The sequence below is a fragment of the Entelurus aequoreus genome, linkage group LG28 (genome assembly GCF_033978785.1).
Source record: "Entelurus aequoreus isolate RoL-2023_Sb linkage group LG28, RoL_Eaeq_v1.1, whole genome shotgun sequence".
Lineage (NCBI taxonomy): Eukaryota > Metazoa > Chordata > Actinopteri > Syngnathiformes > Syngnathidae > Entelurus > Entelurus aequoreus.
Genome location: NC_084758.1, coordinates 25,654,218 through 25,660,429, shown reverse-complemented (window position 1 = coordinate 25,660,429; position 6,212 = coordinate 25,654,218). Strand labels below are relative to the sequence as shown.

The window sequence follows — 6,212 nt, the reverse complement described above, 5'->3', positions numbered from 1 at the left end:
TTGTGTGCCATGTTGTTCCAGACCACAGCAAACATTACCATTTATCAATGGTTGATTTATATAGGCTAGTAAGGTAAAGTTTTGTACCTGACAAAAAACAAAAAAACACACAAAAAAAACAGTATCATGTTGTTTCAGACCACAGCAAACGTTATCATATTGTTCCAGACCACAGCAAACGTTGATTGTAATAAATCCATTAGAAGAAGACCTTTCCTTTAACTTGGACACACACATCTATACTTTTGGCAGTTTTAAGCCAGTAATTGCCAGGGGTTTTCTAACCCAGTCTAAGACACTTACAATAAAATCAACAAAGCTCACCTTTGTGCATTCACGCACAGTATAAAACGTTTGGTGGACAAAATGAGACAAAGAAGGAGGGGCATAAAACACGTCTTTCTGTGGCAGCGTCGGAGAAAGTGTTGCCTTCATAAGGCTTTTTAATTATTTGCGGCTCCAGACAGATTAGTTTTTTTGTATTTTTTTGTTGTTGAGGGGAGCAGTGAGCAGCAAGGGTGGCTGCGCCCGGGAATCACTTTTGGTGATTTAACCCCCAATTCCAACCCTTGATGCTTAGTGCCAAGCAGGGAGGTAATGAGTCCCATTTTATAGACTTTGGTATGACTCGGCCGGGGTTTGAACTCACGACCTACCGATCTCAGGGCGGACACGCTAAACACAAGACCTATCCAAGCTAACATGCTATTTAGGCTAGCTGCGTGTACATATTGCATCATTATGCCTCGTTTGTCGGTATATTTGAGCTCATTTAATTTCCTTTACTTATGTCCTCTGTGTATTTAATTTATATTTGCCTGTCTCATGACACATTTTCTGTGTGTCATATTGGCTGCGTTTCTGATTGTGTGCCATGTTGTTCCAGACCACAGCAAACATTACCATAAATAAACCAGAAATGGTTGATTTATATAGGCTAGTAAGGTAAAGTTTTGTACCTGACAAAACAAAAACAAACAAACCAAAATATCTTTATCATATTGTTCCAGACCACAGCAAACGTTATCATGTTTTTCCAGACCACAGCAAACATTACCCAGCTTGCAAAGATTGTAATAAATCCATTAGAAGAAGACCTTTCCTTTAACTTGGACACACACATCTATACTTTTGGCAGTTTTAAGCCAGTAATTTCCAGGAGTTTTCTAACCCAGTCTAAGACACTTACAATAACATCAACAAAGCTCACCTTTGTGCATTCATGCACAGTATAAAACGTTTGGTGGACAAAATGAGACAAAGAAGGAGGGGCATAAAACACGTCTTTCTGTGGCAGCGTCGGAGAAAGTGTTGCCTTCATAAGGCTTTTAATTTTTTGCGGCTCCAGACAGATTAGTTTTTTTGTATTTTTTTGTTGTTGAGGGGAGCAGTGAGCAGCAAGGGTGGCCGCGCCCGGGAATCACTTTTGGTGATTTAACCCCCAATATCCAACCCTTGATGCTTAGTGCCAAGCAGAGAGGTAATGAGTCCCATTTTATAGACTTTGGTATGACTCGGCCGGGCTTTGAACTCACGACCTACCGATCTCAGGGCGGACACGCTAAACACAAGACCTATCCAAGCTAACATGCTATTTAGGCTAGCTGCGTGTACATATTGCATCATTATGCCTCGTTTGTCGGTATATTTGAGCTCATTTAATTTCCTTTACTTATGTCCTCTGTGTATTTAATTTATATTTGCATGTCTCATGACACATTTTCTGTGTGTCATATTGGCTGCGTTTCTGATTGTGTGCCATGTTGTTCCAGACCACAGCAAACATTACCATTTATCAATGGTTGATTTATATAGGCTAGTAAGGTAAAGTTTTGTACCTGACAAAAAACAAAAAAACACACAAAAAAAACAGTATCATGTTGTTTCAGACCACAGCAAACGTTATCATATTGTTCCAGACCACAGCAAACGTTGATTGTAATAAATCCATTAGAAGAAGACCTTTCCTTTAACTTGGACACACACATCTATACTTTTGGCAGTTTTAAGCCAGTAATTTCCAGGAGTTTTCTAACCCAGTCTACGACACTTACAATAACATCAACAAAGCTCACCTTTGTGTATTCACGCACAGTATAAAACGTTTGGTGGACAAAATGAGACAAAGAAGGAGGGGCATAAAACACGTCTTTCTGTGGCAGCGTCGGAGAAAGTGTTGCCTTCATAAGGCTTTTTAATTATTTGCGGCTCCAGACAGATTAGTTTTTTTGTATTTTTTTTTGTTGAGGGGAGCAGTGAGCAGCAAGGGTGGCCGCGCCCGGGAATCACTTTTGGTGATTTAACCCCCAATTCCAACCCTTGATGCTTAGTGCCAAGCAGGGAGGTAATGAGTCCCATTTTATAGACTTTGGTATGACTCGGCCGGGGTTTGAACTCACGACCTACCGATCTCAGGGCGGACACGCTAAACACAAGACCTATCCAAGCTAACATGCTATTTAGGCTAGCTGCGTGTACATATTGCATCATTATGCCTCGTTTGTCGGTATATTTGAGCTCATTTAATTTCCTTTACTTATGTCCTCTGTGTATTTAATTTATATTTGCATGTCTCATGACACATTTTGTGTGTGTCATATTGGCGGCGTTTCTGATTGTGTGCCATGTTGTTCCAGACCACAGCAAACATTACCATTTATCAATGGTTGATTTATATAGGCTAGTAAGGTAAAGTTTTGTACCTGACAAAAAACAAAAAAACACACAAAAAAACAGTATCATGTTGTTTCAGACCACAGCAAACGTTATCATATTGTTCCAGACCACAGTAAACGTTGATTGTAATAAATCCATTAGAAGAATACCTTTCCTTTAACTTGGACACACACATCTATACTTTTGGCAGTTTTAAGCCAGTAATTTCCAGGAGTTTTCTAACCCAGTCTAAGACACTTACAATAACATCAACAAAGCTCACCTTTGTGCATTCACGCACAGTATAAAACGTTTGGTGGACAAAATGAGACAAAGAAGGAGGGGCATAAAACACGTCTTTCTGTGGCAGCGTCGGAGAAAGTGTTGCCTTCATAAGGCTTTTTAATTATTTGCGGCTCCAGACAGATTAGTTTTTTTGTATTTTTTTGTTGTTGAGGGGAGCAGTGAGCAGCAAGGGTGGCCGCGCCCGGGAATCACTTTTGGTGATTTAACCCCCAATTCCAACCCTTGATGCTTAGTGCCAAGCAGAGAGGTAATGAGTCCCATTTTATAGACTTTGGTATGACTCGGCCGGGGTTTGAACTCACGACCTACCGATCTCAGGGCGGACACGCTAAACACAAGACCTATCCAAGCTAACATGCTATTTAGGCTAGCTGCGTGTACATATTGCATCATTATGCCTCGTTTGTCGGTATATTTGAGCTCATTTAATTTCCTTTACTTATGTCCTCTGTGTATTTAATTTATATTTGCATGTCTCATGACACATTTTCTGTGTGTCATATTGGCGGCGTTTCTGATTGTGTGCCATGTTGTTCCAGACCACAGCAAACATTACCATTTATCAATGGTTGATTTATATAGGCTAGTAAGGTAAAGTTTTGTACCTGACAAAAAACAAAAAAACACACAAAAAAAACAGTATCATGTTGTTTCAGACCACAGCAAACGTTATCATATTGTTCCAGACCACAGCAAACGTTACCCAGCTTGCAAAGATTGTAATAAATCCATTAGAAGAAGACCTTTCCTTTAACTTGGACACACACATCTATACTTTTGGCAGTTTTAAGCCAGTAATTTCCAGGAGTTTTCTAACCCAGTCTAAGACACTTACAATAACATCAACAAAGCTCACCTTTGTGCATTCACGCACAGTATAAAACGTTTGGTGGACAAAATGAGACAAAGAAGGAGGGGCATAAAACACGTCTTTCTGTGGCAGCGTCGGAGAAAGTGTTGCCTTCATAAGGCTTTTTAATTATTTGCGGCTCCAGACAGATTAGTTTTTTCGTATTTTTGGTCCAATGTGGCTCTTTCAACATGTTGGGCTGCCGACCCCTGGCCTAAGTGTAACCCTGTGATGCGTTCGAACGCAACCATGTCTTACACGAGTACAGCAAGCAATTCCCGTTATTAAGTATTCATGTCCTGCTGAGCTGGTTGTTCCAGTAAACAGTCCCAAAGTGGTAACATTACAGAGACCCCTGCTCTCTGTGTAACGGAAAGAAGGCGCACTATTGATTTTGGAGGGGGTGTTGAGAGGGGGACCCGCTGTCTACTACTAATTTCAGCGGCCCTTGAACTCACCGTTGTGGACTGTGACTCAACAAGACGAGTTTCATGCCACTCCTTCTCTGTCTCATTTTGTCCACCAAACGTTGTATGCTGTGCGTGAATGCGCAAAAGGTGCGCTTTGTTGATGTTATTGACTTACTTGGCGGCATAGCTCGGTTGGTAGAGTGGCCGTGCCAGCAACTTGAGGGTTCCGGGTTCGATTCCCGCTTCCACCATCCTCGTCACTACCGGTGTGTCCTTGGGCAAGACACTTTACCCACCTGCTCCCAGTGCCACCCACACTGGTTTAAATGTAACTTAGATATTGGGTTTCACTATGTAAAAGCGCTTCGAGTCACTAGAGAAAAGCGCTATATAAAACTAATTCACTTCACTTCACTTGTCGGAGTGCTAATCAGGCATATTTGGTCACTGCACGACTGCAGGCTAATCGATGCTAACATGCTATTTAGGCTAGCTGTAAGTACATATTTCATCATTATGCCTCGTTTGTAGGTATATTTGAGCTCATTTAATTTCCTTTACTTATGTCCTCTGTGTATTTAATTTATATTTGCATGTCTCATGACATATTATCGGTATGTTATATTGGCTGCATTTCTGATAGTTGTTTGTGTGCCATGTTGTTCCAGACCACAGCAAACGTCCCAGCTTGCAAAGATTGAAATACATCCATTAGAAGAAGACAGCCTGCCGTTTCCTTAAACTTGGAAACACACATCTATACCTTTGGCCGTTCTAAGCCAGTAATTACCAGGAGTTATCTCATCCTGTGAGAAGTTTTACTAATGTTTTCCAATGTTTTAAAAACATGTAGATTAAATATTACATTTCAACATTTCGGTAACACTTTAGTATGGGGAACATGTTCACCATTAACGAGTTGCTTATTAACATGCAAATTAGTAACATTTTGGCTCTTAAATTAGTCATTTTAAGTACTTATTAATGCCTTATTCTGCATGGTCTTATTATACAACCAGTAAGCCATTAACTAACAGTCTTCCCTCAATAACCTCAGAATTATTGCTTATTGGTAACCCTAACCCTTATATGTCCAAATAACTCTAAATTAAGTCTTTGTTACTTAGAATATGTTCCCCATACTAAAGTGTTACCAACATTTCTGTCAACAAAGATTTGCATCAGCCTGCGACACATAGTCATTTTGATAGTAGGCTAATATAGCATCATGTGTTGCCTTCATTATAACACTTACATAAGTCTTAACTTTTTGCGGCTCCAGAACGATGACTTTTTTGTATTTTTGGTCCAATATGGCTCTTTCAACATTTTGGGTTGCCGACCCCTGGCTTAGATCCACTGTAGGGGTCAGTGGCCATACTGTGAGGGACAGAGAGTTCAAACTGCATTGCTGCTGACCGGGCTGTTGTGAAAAATTAAACGGATCCCCGGCAAGTAGTCCGGCCCGGTGCAGGCTTTGATGTTATCTGCATGATAAATGTGCATCAGCGCTCATGTTGACAAATCCACACAGAAACTGTAAATTATACAGGATTTTGTGCAATTCTAGGGACTTTGGGATTATTTTGGGGGCTTAGATAAGAGAGTACCCTGTGGACTTGAAAAGAAATGGCGGAAATAAGTTATATCGCGACCAAATCACTTGGAACTGCGACACTCATTTCCGACAAGGTTCCATTGGTGCACGACTAAACAATCTATTTACTAGAATTTGCAATCCCGGTAGGAACTGCGAGTGAATGCCCCATGTGCCGAGCCGCCAAACCGCCGATACGCGTGAGTGGAACTGAAATGCTTGAAGGTTAAGGTGAGTGGAGTGTGTGGATGTTGGAACGGTTCAAATCGGTTGAGAAATGTGGGATATGGAGAGGTTTGGATATTGCCCATTCATTTTCAATGGGGGACAATTCCTGGTAATTCCAGGTCATCAGATAATTTTCCGGGGAAACATGCTGGCTTGAATGTCCAGG

The 6,212-nt window shown here is 40.9% G+C and overlaps 1 protein-coding gene across 1 annotated transcript in view; it reads left to right on the top strand.

The window, feature by feature from the left end:
- gfra4b (GDNF family receptor alpha 4b) overlaps positions 1–6,212 on the top strand; it is a 142,392-nt gene that overhangs the window by 2,375 nt on the left and 133,805 nt on the right. The gene's annotated exons all lie outside the window — the stretch shown is intronic.